This window comes from Alexandromys fortis, unplaced genomic scaffold (genome assembly GCF_014885135.2).
Source record: "Alexandromys fortis isolate MF-2015 unplaced genomic scaffold, M_Fortis_MF-2015_v1.1 scaffold_30, whole genome shotgun sequence".
NCBI lineage: Eukaryota > Metazoa > Chordata > Mammalia > Rodentia > Cricetidae > Alexandromys > Alexandromys fortis.
Genome location: NW_026067922.1, coordinates 1,165,572 through 1,181,458, shown reverse-complemented (window position 1 = coordinate 1,181,458; position 15,887 = coordinate 1,165,572).

Below are 15,887 nucleotides of genomic sequence, written 5' to 3'. Positions count from 1 at the left end.
ATCATGAATCAATAAAATGTATCACAGACTTGCTTATAGGCCAAGCTGATTGAGTCAATTCCTCATTTGAGATTTTCCCTTTCCAGGTGACTCTAGCTTATACCAAGTTGACAAAAACTAACCTGAACAAACCTGAAGTAAAAACTGAAACTATTTTTACTACTTGTATAGGTCTAGTAGTAGAATATAATCTAAGCGTAGATTATGGAGTGCTACATTTGAATATTTTAAATGTTACGTAGCAGTTATCAAATGTCAAAACACATCAGAGTCTTAGAGAGGACCTCAACAGACAGGCTACTTGGTCACATCATCAGAGTGTTTAATTCAGTAAGTCTTGGAACAAGCCTGTGAAGAGGCTGGATAAGCTACCCAAACAATGACTATGATGGGTAATATTGAAGGTCTTTAGACTCTTTGAGAATCATTGTTCTAGAGCAGCAGATTTCAATCTATGAATCTCAACCCTTCTAGGGCTCACATATCAGATATTTATTTACATTATGAATCATAACAGTAGCAAAATTACAGTTGTGAAGTAACAACAAAAATAATTTTATGGTTGGGGGTCACCACAGCATGAGGAACTGTATTAGAGAGGCATGGCATTAGGGAGATGGAGAACTACTGCTCTAGAGTTACCTCTAACTACAAAAATAAAATCGAGCATCTTGTTTCTGGGTAAATGGTGCAGTGGGTAAAAGTGCTTGCCTTTAGTAAAAATGGCAATATTACCAAAAGCAATCTACAAATTCAATGCAATGCCCATCAAAATCCCAGAAAATTTCTTCACAGACCTCGAAAGAACTATATTCAACTTCATATGGAAAAGCAAAAAACCCAGGATAGCCAAAACAATCCTATACAGTAAAGGAACTTCTGGAGGCTTCACAAACCCTGACTTCAAGCTCTACTACAGAGCTACAGTACTTAAAACAGCCGCCTAGTATTGGCATAAGAACAGACAGGAGAACCAATAGAACCAAATCAAAGACCCAGATATTAACCCACACACCTACAAACATCAGATCTTTAACAAAGAAGAAAAAAATATCAAATGAAAAAGGAAAGCATATTCAACAAATGGTGCTGGATAACTGGATATCAACATGTAGAAGAATGAAAACAGATCCATATCTATCACCATGCACAAAACTCAAGTCCAAATGGATCAAAGACCTCAACATAAAGCTAGCCACACTGAACCTCATAGAAAAGAAAGTGGGAAGTACACTTGAACACATTGGCACAGGGAACCACTTCCTAAATATATCCCCAGCAGCACAGACACTGAGAGAAACAATTAATAAATGGGACCTCCTGAAACTGAAAAGCTTCTATAAAGCAAAGGACATGGTTGATAAGACAAAATGGCAGCCTACAGAACGGGAAAAGATTTTTACCAACCCCACATCAGATAAAGGGCAGTTTTCCAAAATATACAAAGAACTCAAGAAATTGGTCATCAATAGAATGAATAATCCAATAAAAAATGGGGTACAGACCTAAAGAGAGAACTCTCAACAAAGAAATCTAAAATGGCTGAAAGACACTTAAGGAAATGCTCAACATCCTTAACCATCAGAAAAATGCAAATCAAAATAATTCTGAGATTCCATTTTACAACTGTAATAATGGCCAAGATCAAAAACACTAATGACAACTTATGCTGGAGAGGTTGTGGGGTAAAGGGAACACTCCTGCATTGCTGGTAGGAGTGCAAGCTGGTACATACCCTTTGGATATCAATACAGCGAGTTCTCAGAAAATTAGGAAACAACCTTCCTCAAGACCCAGCAATACCACTTTTGGGTATATACCCAAAGGATGCTTAGTCTTGCCACAAGGACATGTACTCAACTATGTTCATAGCAGCAGTATTTGCAATAGCTAGAACAGCGTAGATGCCCCTCAATCAAAGAATGGATAAGAAAAATGTGGTTCATTTTCACATTGGAGTACTGTACAGCAGAAAAGAATCATGACATCTTGAAATTTTCAGGCAAATTAATGGATCTTGAAAATATATTAAGTGAGGTAACCTAGACCCAGAAAGACAAATATCACATGTACTCACTCATAAGTGGTTTTTAGACATAAAGCAAAGAAAACCAGTCTACAACTCACAATCCCAGAATCCTGGACAACATTGAGGACTCTAAGTGAGACATGCATGGATCTAATCTACATAGGAAGTAGAAAAAGACAAGATCCCCTGAGTAAATTGGGAGCATGGGGACCATGGGAGAGAGTAGAAAGGGAGGGGAGAGGAAGGGAGGGGCAAATTTAGAAAAAAAAAATTTTTTTTAAAAAAAAGAAAAAATGTGCTTGCCTCACAAACATTAAGACCTGACTTTAAAATCCTTGAACTCTTGTGAAATCTGGACATATGACATGAGCATCTCAGAGCTAAAGTAACTGGAGGAGATATGATACCCACAGAGACTAAGGACAGCTAACCTGACATATGCAAGTAGAATAACAACAGAATGTTTTCCTCAAACAAAGTGAGAGAGAAATACACATTTGTGACATGTCTCTGACATCCACATAGTGGCATGCCCATGCTTGCACACACACACAAACACAGACACACACACGTGTGTGTGTGTACACCCATGCAACACTCAGTACACACAAACAAAAAAAGTAAAATAAAAAACAAATATTGAAAACACTGCATGATTCCAAATTAAGGAAGAAGCGAATGGGGAAAAACAACGAAAGAGCATGAAAAACAGAAAAAGAGAAAATCGTCAGACGTGATAAAACATGAGACTCCCTTCTAAATACAAAGAAATACTTAGATTAAGAAACAGACTTCCAGATCAGACAACAAAGTCAGGCTCAAGTTGACCTCTCAAAAAAAAAATCCTCTTTAATTATAAATACACATAAAGATTGAAAGTAAAAGCATGGACAAGCATTCACTGCACTTCCATCAATCATCATAAACCCTGGGCCACTCTTGATTATTCCTCACTGTTAATATGACTATGGCTCTCTGCCTTCTTCTCTTGATGTAGGATGGCATCTGCCTGTCTCCTTCCTGTGCTGGCTCCGGGCACCCACAGTCATGCCCAGACTTTTTTCATGGATGCTGAGATCTGCATGCTCACACAAGCAAGTACTTTTACCCACTAAGTCGTCTCTTCTCCCCCCACTCTTCTGAGTCTTAATTAAGTATAATGTCCAAAAAATTCCAGTGTTTAAGACTTGCCTATCCTTTAGGTTTATTCAACAATTTATTTACAGCTTCTAAGTTTATTGAAATCTGTTCCGCTGTTGACAGGCAACAAGCAGATGGAGTTTAGGACTGGCAAATTCAAACCCTCGAGCTCACAAACAGAGAGAATGGACTCGCTCGAAGAACAGACTGCATTGTTGAAGATAAAATGAACGGCTAACCTTTACACACCAGCATTTTACTGCTGGGACGTTCCAAACACTTATGAAAACAGTTGGCTGTCCATCTGGCAAAGGTATTTAAAGTGAACTTAGACGCTGACTGCTATTTTGAAGTGCTAATCTCTTTCTAGAGATGTCCACCCCATTCTCTATGCAAAGACATAAATAACAGCAGAATCTCAGTCATCCTGCCATTGGAATCTCTGCAGCCTCAAAGTTACTACTGAACCTCCTTAACACTGAGACAGGTTGCAGTGAGTAATGTCAGCAATTTATGATGACTTCAGACTCTGGGAATGCCAGCTGCTAGGCTGTAAGATATATATGACTGCATTTAACAAGTTTTTCTTTTCGCACAATGATCTTAGACTTTTAATAAAGTATTCTAATCAATAGTAAAATGCCTGACCAAAGCTATTAGCCTGAGCATTAGAAGGCTAAGAGGTAATCCTATCCCAATTATATCATCGCGGCTAAGACGGCATGGAAGCAATTAGCCTGGAAATATGGTTAAATTACTTAAGTGTTACCTTGAATAAGCCAGGAAGCCGACACACAAATTTCCAGTATTAAAATCACAGTGGACTGGCTTAACCATCCATAGGTGGTTGGTAAGTCATTTGGGCTTTTCATTTTGCTCTCCAATACACAAGCTCCTGCCTATCTGCAGGCTTACAGACCAGAAGCGTAGCATCAAAGTGGTATAATTTCTTCTGCAGCTGCAAGGTTTCCGTGGCCAGAGGCCAAGTATAAGAACCAACAAGGCAGGTAAGGCATCTCCCCCCCACCCCCGACACACACACACAGAAAAGAAACCTCCACGTGTAGCCTCAGACTCGCATGTCGTGGGGTCAGAGCCTTAATACTGTATTCTGGACAAAGAAAGAGGAGTAGGGTTGATAAACCTCTTGGTATGACTTTAAACAATTTCATCCAGGCGTCTGGTCCTCTTGACTTTGCTCCCAGTCTGTGCGAATACTTGAACTCACAGGTGTGGCTAGCAGCTAGAAAGAGCCAGAGGGTCAAAAGCCCCTGCTTCTAAAAGGAACACAAGAGAATTGCCCCAGATGCACTGGGCATTGTGCCACAAAGACGGCTTGTTCTTTTTCAGTGTCGTTCCGAAGCCACCGACATTTCAAGGTTCATTTGTTATTTGCAGCATAGCCTACTGGATCTTCACTAATGCAAAGCTAATAAAAAGAGAGAGAGAGTGAGAGAGAGAGAGAGAGAGAGAGAGAGAGAGGTCTTTCTGTTTGGGTTGTATTGTAGCAGACAATGCTTTTATGATGCCATATCCTTGAGAGATTTTGGGGTATAAAGGAGAACATTGCTTGATATTCAACCAACAAGAGAGCTCAAATGTGTACGAGTAATTTCAGCCACTTTAAAATTGAAGAATAATATAACCTTGCATTTGTGTGGTCCTTTTAGCTTTTTGTGTGTCATAATGCTTTCGGGTACACAGCTTTACAACAGCCCTAGAACATTTTTAAGTGTGTAAAATCCCAACTTTACAATTGAACCAAGCCCGTAGCAGCAGGATTTTAAGTGCAGTGTCCAGTAACCCAGCCAGTCAGCAACAGAGATAAAACAGACCGCCGCCTTCAGTCCTCTTCTAATCAAGAACGGCTCCGAGCTTCCAGGCTTGTTGCAGATTTTTACAAGCTCCGCTTTTAATAACCTTTTCTCCATTGCACTCCTGACTTATTACATTCCTGGCTCCCAGCACTCTTATTTATATGCAGTCTCGCTCCGGCTGCACAGCCCCGTGTTTATGCTGCGTTTACTGTGTTGTCTCCTAACTAGAGTCCATTATCTGCTGAAACAAGAAGGATGTTCGCGAATAAAACACGTCTTGCCCGTGGCTGCCAGGCGAGTGGAGCCCATCACAGGGGGCAAAGATGGATCTGTGCTGCCAGGGAGCAACCTGTGCTTTTCATGCGCGTATCGCCTTTGATGGAGAACAGGCTCCAACCTGGGTAGATTCTAGAAGGCTGCGAACAGAGCATACAACTTCACCCCAGGATCTGCACAGGCAGCTTTGTGAAAGTCTCCCCCTTTGCAGGCAAATTTCTGACCAAGAACCAGGTCATCTGCATTGAGAGCCTCTGAACAGGCTGTCTGTCAGGGAGGTTGCATTTGCAGTTACATTGGCTGAGGCAGAAGAAAGACCTTAGGAAAAAGGCCAGAAAACACTTCACCTAAATTGGTTACTTAGGATAGTTGACTATTGCTAAAAGCTGGGTTCAAAACCTGACCATCACTCACACCTGTATTCACCATCGGGCACATTTCCAATAAAAAGAAGAGGGGTGCCCCTGCAGTGTAGGGAGCCTGGGAAGAGAGCCTGAATACTGGGGAGCTGTGTGCCCCATCACAGGACACATAGAGATCCTCCCTCAGCCCTCTGCCAGCTACTGTGGCAGCCAAATGTAGGTATAATATGGAGTCTTGGGACTTTGAAGTCAAACACCAATGTTTTCAAAATCTGAATTAGTATTTAATAGGTGGGTGGCCTGGGTCAAGACATTCAACCTCTTCCTGAGTTGTTTTTCTCAGATGTATAATAGAGACGAATAACCACCTTTGATAACTGATTAAGCATTGGAAATTAAACACAGAATGCATACACATGTATTTAATGCATGGTGTGGCAGAAGGCCTGGCTGGTGACTGGCTCTTCGTAGTAAAGGGATTTCCTATTCTTGCACTAATCTGTCCCTCGCCATCCCTATAAAAGAAGTTGTATTGTACCAGTCTCTAAAACCAAGCAGGACTCTTTTTATATGAAAAAAAAAAATCCAACCCAGCCTAGTCACCCAACCTTCAATATATATCCATTGAATTAAATTTCAGAAAACTGTTTCCAGAACCTTACATCCATAGGCAACTTCCTTGGTTTGCTTCACTGGTTTCTATATTCCTTGAAAAATTAAGCTTGGCTTACTCCTTCCTAGGGCTTCTGGGTATTTTCACTGTAGCTATAAAGTGTTTATAAGTTTTTGTATATGAAAAATTTCATATTTGGTCGTGTATTCTCACATATATAAATACCATACCATAGTGCAATATTTTTTAAAATCAAGATGAAAACTGGTGAGCCACATCTTTTATCTATAGACCACGCTCTTTAGACTGGTTTTTCTAGAAAAAGTAGAAAAAAGTCACAAGAAAGGTTAGACTTATAGCTGTGTATGAAGGAGGGTGGTCCTTTAATACAGGGGAATATCCGTGTCATGTCATCTAAATCTGTCACACTGTCTTAAGATTGGAAGGGAACTTAGAGGTCATCTACTCCTTCCCCCAACCCAGGCAAAGTCTGCCAGCTCCTATCAGGGAACCTCAGAACAGCTCTGGCTCCACAGGGGCTGGCACCAGCCCCAGCCCACATTGCCAGGTCCTGGGGCAGCAGATGCCCACAGTTAAGGAAGCAGAGGGGAGAGTCTAATAGGTCGATGCAGACAGTAGTGACCACTGCACACTAAGGATCCCGTCCAATCATCTCCATTCCATAAAAAACGAGAACCAGCAATTTGTAGGGTTCAGGGGGGCAGATAGGCTTTGAGAAACAGAGGCCCTTAAAGCACAAGTGTGTTCGTATAAGCACGGGTACCCACCTGAAGGCTGAGATACAGCTGTACTCACAGGGACAGGCAGGAGGCAAAAAGCAAGATGTGGTTCACAGGCAACCTTTAATTCACGGAGGTTACAGAGTACCTCTTTTTTTTTAAGACCATCTGTTTCAGTTATTAACTCTGCCGCATTTACTGCACAGTTCCTTTGTAGCGATGTGTCTGAATGCGTGCATTTGTAGTGAATCCTTGACATCCTTGGGAGATGAGGGGTGGGGTGCTGTAGCATTAAAATCCTGCAGACTGAAGTCGTCAGAGCCTTGACCCAGTGAGTAGGGGAGTCTGGCCCTTTCACAGCTCACGTTCAGTCCCGCTCTCCACAAAGCTAAGCTTGGGCAATGGCTGGCCCTTGATCTGCCTGCCGAAAAACTTGTATTTACATTTTAAATCACTGTTGTGTCATAAGGCCAAGTTTTGATGACTGTGAAGTACTCAAATTCAGAATTCCTCCTCTGAACTGAACAGTAAGTAGTTTACTTTTCAAACAGCATGATTTTTGAAGCTTTTATTCTACACCATCACTGTGTTAAGAAAGCTGTCAAGTTTTGGAATTTCATGGAGAAATGTGAAGTGGCCTTTGTGAGCTCCAGAGGAAACCTCAGAGGCCTGACATTCTGAATGTGATGGCTCTATTTACATATATATTTTCCTTCGGGGGGTAGTGGGAGAGGCTGTGGGATTGGGATTACCATATATAGCATGCTGTGGCTGGCCTGCGGGGGCCCTGCCCTCCTTATGTATCTGTGTGCATTCATTTACTCTTTCTTTTCCTTCTCCCCTCTCTCCCTTCCTCCCTCATTCATTCATTCACTCCAAAAGAATATATTACTTTCTCTTCAATACCTAATGAGGTCATGTTCCAATCCTATCATTGCAGACTACATCAGGAGTCATGAACCACAGGTTACTCAGGTAGATAAAGCCCAGATGCATAAATAGGAAATGTGGATTCTTAACAATTTTGATCCCACCCCCACAAAACTTTGAGTCAAGTATAGAAATTGTATGTGTTCTTTGCCTGTTGTTCTTTGGACTTAAACTGTGAGGATCCAGCAGCCGTTTAGAAAACGGCTTGCCTCTCAAGAAAAGCAACCTGCCTTTATTTGAATGCTAAATGTGAGCTGTGTTCTCTGCCTCCCATCTCTTTGGCTTAAGTTTCCTGGGCTTGACTTCACCTTAAAATATTCCAGTCATATTTATACGGGGCAATTGTGCTCGTCTTTAGTTTGTGTATGATGTCAGTCATTGGGAGTGACAAGAAAGAAGGGAGTCTTGCCCTCCATGAGGGCAAAAATATATGAATGGTGACTACTGAAAATTGGGGAGATAAACAAGGGAAAGAAAGAAAGGTTTCCAAGCGGAGGAAGGAGCATCTGTGTGGAATTGGGTGACAGGCACTTTCTCCTCCTGATGCTCTGGGATTGCCCCCTCACTACGATAAAGATGTTCCTACCTGGGAGTTAAAGCTGCAGGCTATCTCCAGTGATAATGTTGACAATAAATACATGTTGTTTTTCTTTTGTGAAGGATAATACCGTGGTGACTATTTAGGTCCCCAGACTGGAATTTAGATCGCTTGTTTTGAAAATAGTTGTGAAATAGCGCCGAAAAGCCTGGCCCTCTGTGAGTGAGTACTGATATGGGCAGGAGAGAATCTAGGAGAGCAGCGACAGAGCTGATGCAGGACTCCACGAGGCATCGCGCCAATAGCTCAGCCACACAGACAGAAAGCTCACTCTGCTGCAACTGTAGTCGAGGGTAGGAGATAGGAAATAGAGCAGTGTCAGAGGGGTCCAGGCAAATGAATGAAATTACTTGACAGACAAGATGAAACAGAAGGTGTTAGGTACTCCTGGAAAGAAACGAATTGTTAGGCAATCCAAGGAGTCACAAGTGTGGTGTAAATCATGAAATGATGAGTATTACAAAGAACAAATTAGGGACAAGCAGAAAAGGAGGATTAGAGCCAGATGTTAGGCCTTAAAAGCCAGACTTTGCTTAGCTTTTAGTAGACAACAGGGAGCCCTTGTGTTTTCTTGAGGAAGCCGGTGACTTTAGAAGAATCTGGCAAAGAGTACTACAGGCTATACTGGTAGGCAAGGGGCAGAGAGAGCAACGTATTCAGGTGAACCACCATCATCTGAGCATGATCTAATGAAAGCAGGATGGGAACTGGCGTTGGCGTGGAGAAGAGGGATAGAGATGGAGAGATGATCAGCGATGGTGATTTGTACTATGTATGCATGCAATGCTGAACTAAAATGGGTAAAAAATATGGAGTTTTTGCTGATTCATAGCAAGGACATGAGTGTTCTTGGCACTGCATACCACACCAAGCAAGACTCGAAAGAGTTCAGGGAAGGTATTGTTTAATAGGAAATGCAAACAGTATGCACAAAACACACAACAACAACCTGGGCACACTAGCTACCAAAACCACCTTGAAAGGCACTTGGCTCTTACCTCCCTTTCCCTGAACCTAACCAGTCATCTCTTTTACTCCACTTGCACCATAGAAAATCTCTTCTATGCTCAAAGACCAACCGTAGGATGCTGTCCAGTAGATAGCTCATTTAGGAAAGCCAGGCAAGCATGAGATAAAATGCTAACTTATCCCAAACGTGTACCTGAACATGGAACATTTTTCAACTTCACAGGATTTGAAAAATCCATAGGATGCCACAGGAAAACAGATAGGAGATGTTTTAGATCTGGATGGAAGGTAGTAGCAGAGAATTCCCTAGATCCACATCTGTGCCTGGTTCTTCCTGGTACTTCTCATGGATATTTGGAGTCAGTCCTGCTGATGACCTTAGAGATAGGAAGCAATGCCTAGGGCCTGCCATCTAGGAAGATGCTCTTAAAAGTCCAATGTAGCTATAAATATGTTGGTATTGATCTTTTTCTTAGAAGGAAAGAAGGAAATAGTGTACCTGTTCCTTCCTGGAGGCAGGGAGGGGAGGCAAACTTCCTTGAACAATAGCAAACATGTTAAGTCCACCAGAGCAAGACTTCAGGTGGTCCCACCCCTTTACCCTGAGCACACACAGACTTTTGCCCCATATTTAGGGTATATTAGCAGGCCAGGAAGGAAATACTTGCCTTAGTTTTTAGAAGCCGTATGATGATGCAGCTGCCTTGGAAAAAGCCAGTCCACGGCAGCCCTGGAGTCATGTGGGATCTTCCTGACTTTTTGCAAGATATGCAGCTTTATTGACCTCATAATGATTCATTAAAAATATTCTGAAATCAATGAACCTGAGGATCCAGTCAAATAATAGAGAGGGTTTTATAATGTGGTTCTTTGCTCTGTGCTGCAAGTGATCTTGAGACACTGGTCTTAAATGATTTCTCAATTCCCCAGCAGGTGTATCTTCAGGATTCTGTCATAAGTAAATGGCATCCTCTCTGAAGATAAATAAGGCCAGCAAACCTCACACTAATAACCTAGCATCCATACATTCTTAATTTCTTGTTCCGGTGTGTGGGAATACCTGTGCATGTTCATGTATGTATAGATGCACATATGTATGTGTGCATGCATATGTGTACGCCTATCTATATGGAGGACAGGACTGTCTCAGCTGTCATTCTGATGGCTCTTTCCACCTTGGTTTTTCTAAAACAGGGTCCCTCACTGATCCTAGAGCATACTGATTTGGCTAGACTGGCTGAGCAGTGAATCCCATGAATCCGTATGACTCTACCCTCCTAGCCCTGGAAATATAAGCATGTGCTATAATATCTGAATTTTCTTTACATGTGTTCTGGGGCTCCAACTCAGTTTCTCAGACTTGCAAGGCAACTAGCCTATATCTCCATCTAGACCGTCCGTTCCTGTCTGAAGATCCTACCAGGTTGTTACCTTATTTTAATCGGCCAATCCAATGAGAGATGCATTTTTTTTTTTTTTTGCTTATCTAGGAGTGAGTCCTTCTTTCAGGAATGTCAGAACCAATTACTCTGAGATGCACTGTTCTAAAATTGGAAAGGAACTATGACATATTTTACGTATAATTCAGTGGATGAGCAAGAAGAAGCTTTACAACATGATGGCTGATGATCTAATTTGGGTGCCCTTGACTCATCAAGTCATTATTGCTATTAAGTTAGTGCTTACTGTCGGCATTGTACTAATCTGGGTACCAGGAAATAAAAACCTATCTTTGTTTTCAAGGCAAGGACGAACAGGCATGGATTCAAAATAATACAAGAAAAGTAAAACTATGACTCAATAGCAACAGGAGGAGGAATTTGAAGTGATATTAATAAAACATACATTAGATATCAGATAAAATGTAGACCACGTCACAGTGTAAACCAATGCCGTTCTAAATGCTTTCAGTGTGGCTGTTCGATTTCATCTTTTAATTCGATGAAGGAGATGCAATAGTCTTTATAAAGACCAGGAAGTGTAGGCTCATGGACATTCCCCAACCCAAGCTCCAAATGACATGTTCTTACAGATCATCCCATTTTGGTCCGAACTTATCAACTATCTATGGGGTAGAATGTTTAGGATAATTTCACAGAGAAACTACATACATTTGAGAGCCAAGATTTATCTGTAAAAGAAAAAGGAGATTGGGCACTCTAAGAAGGATGGATATTATAAAGAAACCAGTTCTGGAGGCAGGCATGTTGATGGAGGACAGACTAGCCCTATGGTCCCTAGAGGCAGATTATCCCTGTGGTCTCTAGAGGCAAGTTACCCAGCCTCACATTCTGACTCCACCACTTTCTCCGTCTATAACCCAGAAACATTCTCTCACCTTCCTGTAGTCCTGGGCTTCTTATTGTGTAGTGAACATAAAAAATAATGCAAAATAGTAAATCAGTAAATATTTATAAACCACTTAAAATAGCCCCTGCCAGATAGTGTCATATGAGACCCTACAAGTGAGTCTGAAAGTTTAAGGGAATTAAGAGACAGACCTGGTGAAGAGGCTAAATGATATTCAGTAGCTTCACAGAATATACCTGTTTTTCCCGTCGAGAACCATCTCCAAGACATCTCAGCATAATCTTAGCTTGAGGATACAATGAGAGGACAGCTTCTGGTCATATCCCATTAGAAACAATACCAAGTGTGACTGACATCAAAATAATCCCAAATATTTACCCATGGCCTGAATGGACAAAGCACTGTGGGGTTTAGTTAGTAATTTAGAAAAGAAAAGGAAAGAGGGGGAGAAGGGGAGGGCAGTTAGATGCCTCCAATTAGAGCTAGCTGCAATGAAAGCCTGTGGCTAGATCAGGCAGGAGGCTTCCAGGGTACAGTGCAGATGTGGATAAACCTTGGGAGGAAGGGGTTGAGTCGAGGGGTCAGTATTGCTAACTCGTTCATTAATGGTCTCTAGATTTCAAAGAGAGATTCCCAAATCCCATAAGGTAGCTCATTGCTTGGAACCAAACCTGATGCATTCACATCCTAGTTTTCCAAAATGATCCCTGAGGTCCTGCAGTTATGCTGATGGAAGGTGATTTATACCCAGGCTAGTGTTGCCAAGGCCCCGGCTGGGGAAGCAGCTAAGCAGGGGGATAATTAAGAATGTAATGGCTTTCTGTGTTTAGGAATCTCTCAGTTAAGTAGGAATGTATATCAAGACTCTTAGGCCCCTGGTTGTGGGGCTGACTAACCTATCTGCCACCAGGTACCCAAGGATTGAGGATTTTATCTGTGAACACCAAAGACCTGGCTCTAAGTAGCCCAGCAGGCTTTGCGAAGAGTACAAGAAGCCATCTCTAAAGTCCTCACTCTCCAAACTTACAGTCTTCAGTCTAAGTAGATCCAAGTCAAGAGCCGCTACAATTTCTTTGAGGGAGGCTATCCTAAGGGGGTGGGGTCACAATGTGAGATCACGATATCCCATTGAAATGAGAAGAAAACCCTAACTCACTTTCTGCAGTGGGTCACAGCCACATCTATGTTTTGAAAAATTGCCTCCATCTTGGGACTATGACGGGTGAGGTTTGCCCATGGACTCTCTCCAACCTTCAGCTACTATCATAGCCTATAGGTGTTAGAGAGGGCACATATCAGAGGTGTGCTCTGAAAATGGACTGACCACAGCTTGTACCCAGGGCTCTATGAAATTAGAAAATTGGACTTACAATGCTCGTGAGTTCCCCATCTCAGGGTGCCTTCAATTTAGAGGTCGAACAGCTCTTATTTCCAATTTAGAAGTTCAGTAATGTATTAGTCTGTCCAAGCTAATTACCAGAACAAATCATCCTTAATTCTCTGATTTAACACACTGCAAGTTTCTTTCTTACTCTTACCAGAGTTTCATGTAGGCGAGCTGGGGGCCTCTGCTCCACACAGTCAGTAAATATCCAAGCTCTGCATATGTAGTGGATCCCACCCTCTCCAAAAGCCCCAGCATTTTATTCTTGTTCACTTTTCCTACCACCGGAAGCTAATCAAAAAGAAAATACAAATGAAGGTTTTATGGGACCAGATTGGAAACTACGCATGCCTCTCTCGTTCATTTTCTAATGTCACATGTTCCTACCTATAGATAATTTACCTATCGATAGACTCCATTTTCAGAGATGGGGGACCAAGAAATGGAGTCCCTCTCTGTGATCAGGAGAAAATGGAATTAACAGGGCCATAACTGTGAACGCATCACAGAGGAGGTGAAATCTGAGCTCACGGAGGATAGATGTCCATGCCAGCTCCCCCATCTCTCAAGTTGGAAGTAACCTCAAGGTCTTTTCAGTTCCTATCTCACTGTTCGGCAAAACACACAGCTAAGTGCAAGGTAATTGCCTGGGAAACACTTGGTGGTTCATCTTAAATGGGATCTACAGAAAACCTTAGTGGACTGGGAGGTGCAGGGTGGAAGCTGGATTCAGCAGCCAGAGCTGGAATATACTGCCTGAGTGGATGCGGATGGATGCACAAAGGCTGCCTACAAAGCTACTCCAGGGAATGGAGAAAAGGGGCGCAGTAAGGTCACTGCCCTGGTGCCAGGTCACTGCAGCTACTGTGTATTGAATACAAATGTCTGGAGAACTTTTTTTCTAAAAATCATGTGCCTCTGGCATTCACGTCACTGGGATTCACTAAGTAAGACACACCACGACTAAAGAACCTGAGATGCCTTTAAATGCTTACTGCAAGGATCCCATTGTTTCCCTCATATACAGTGAAAAGATTCCTAATCCTGTGGCTGCGGGGGGTGGGGGGGAGATGAAACAGTACATCTTTCATGATAACTCTGTGTGTTTGGTAGGATTTTTAATGATACACCTGGGCTAGAGATGTGTAACTACAAAGGCCTTCAGAGTTCACATCCTTCATTCTCATTTTCCTGGAAGGGCTTTAGTTAAGGACAGGAACTGCGCGTCTTATGTCTAGGGCCCCAGTAGAGGATAAAAGCTAACATAGCAGAGATAGGAGAAGCCATGGCTGTTCAACTCTACTGAGACTCTCTTAAGTGGAGACTATAGATAACTCCATTACATTATAGCAACTGGCAATAAGTGGCAACCATGGTCCTGCCTCCTTCTAGAGTATCCTTGGAGATTCTGGCCTTTACTGCCAGCCCATGTTGTTAATCATCTAGGACTGTCATCAGAAGTAGTGCAGACTATGTCACTCAAACCACAGAAATGCATCTGGAGGACGCAAAGACCAAGGTGAAAGCCCGGCAGTGGCGGTACACACCTTTAATCCCAGCACTCAAGAAGACAGAGGCATGGGAATCTCTGTGAGTCCTAAGCTGGTCTACAGAGTGAGCTCCAGGATAGTCAGAGATACATGGAGAAACCCCATCTCAAAAAACAAAAACACAAAAACAAAACAAAACAAAACAAAAAGAGCAAGGTGAAGGCACCAACAGGATTAACTTTCAGTGAGGCTCTTCTTCCTGCTGACTTACAGACCCATCTTGCTCCTCATATGGCATCTTCAAGGGATGGAACTGTGAGAACACTCTGGTGTCTCCCCTCTTACAAAGAATCCAGTTTCTAGGAGACTGGGGCCCATCCTCAGGATCCCATTTAACCATATTACCTCTTTAAAAGTGTTGCCAAACACAAGTTGGGAATTAGGCTTTCCAAGCATGGGTTTAACCCATCTTCTATCAGTCCTTGACTCCCATGGAATGCTCTGAATTCTCAAGCACCTGTGCAGATAAGCGTGGGCTGGGCACTGCTGTGCATGCATGTTCCTTCTTCACAGGGCTGGTCTGTGGCTGAGACCTGCAGGCTGCTTTTCCGTTGTTTTCGCTGCCATCTTGGTTCCTTTGCCTTCTCCCCTTGCCAGGTGTAACCTGAAAGCCCTGCCTGGGAACCCATTACCATTTGTGGTGAACCATGAGATAGCCCAATCAGGATACCCTTGTTGCCAACTCACACCTTTGTCTTTAATCTTTTTGAAGGCTCTAACCCTAAAAAATAGGGCCACAACATGTAGGTCAGCCTGCTTTAGGAGGAAAAACACGTTTTATCTTTTCCTTCTTCCTGACCCTGTCTTACTCCTCCCTCCTCTCCCTGTTACACCCATTGCTCCCTTCTCATAGCCCCCATCTTCATTTCAAGCATACAATATGTATTAAACATATGTAATACATACATGCCAATATATAGATATATTTAAATATAGATTCCACATATGAAAGAAAACATGCAACATTTGCAGTTCTGAGTCTTATTTCATTTAACATGGTCTCCAGTTCTATCCATTTTCCTGTACGTGACACACTTTTCCTCATTGCAACGGAATGAGTCTCCATCACATATCTGTACCATATTTACTTTAGCCATTCCGTTATTGATGTTTATTTAGAGTGATTTTGTACCCTGGATATTGTAATCTAATCTCACTCTCCACCTGAT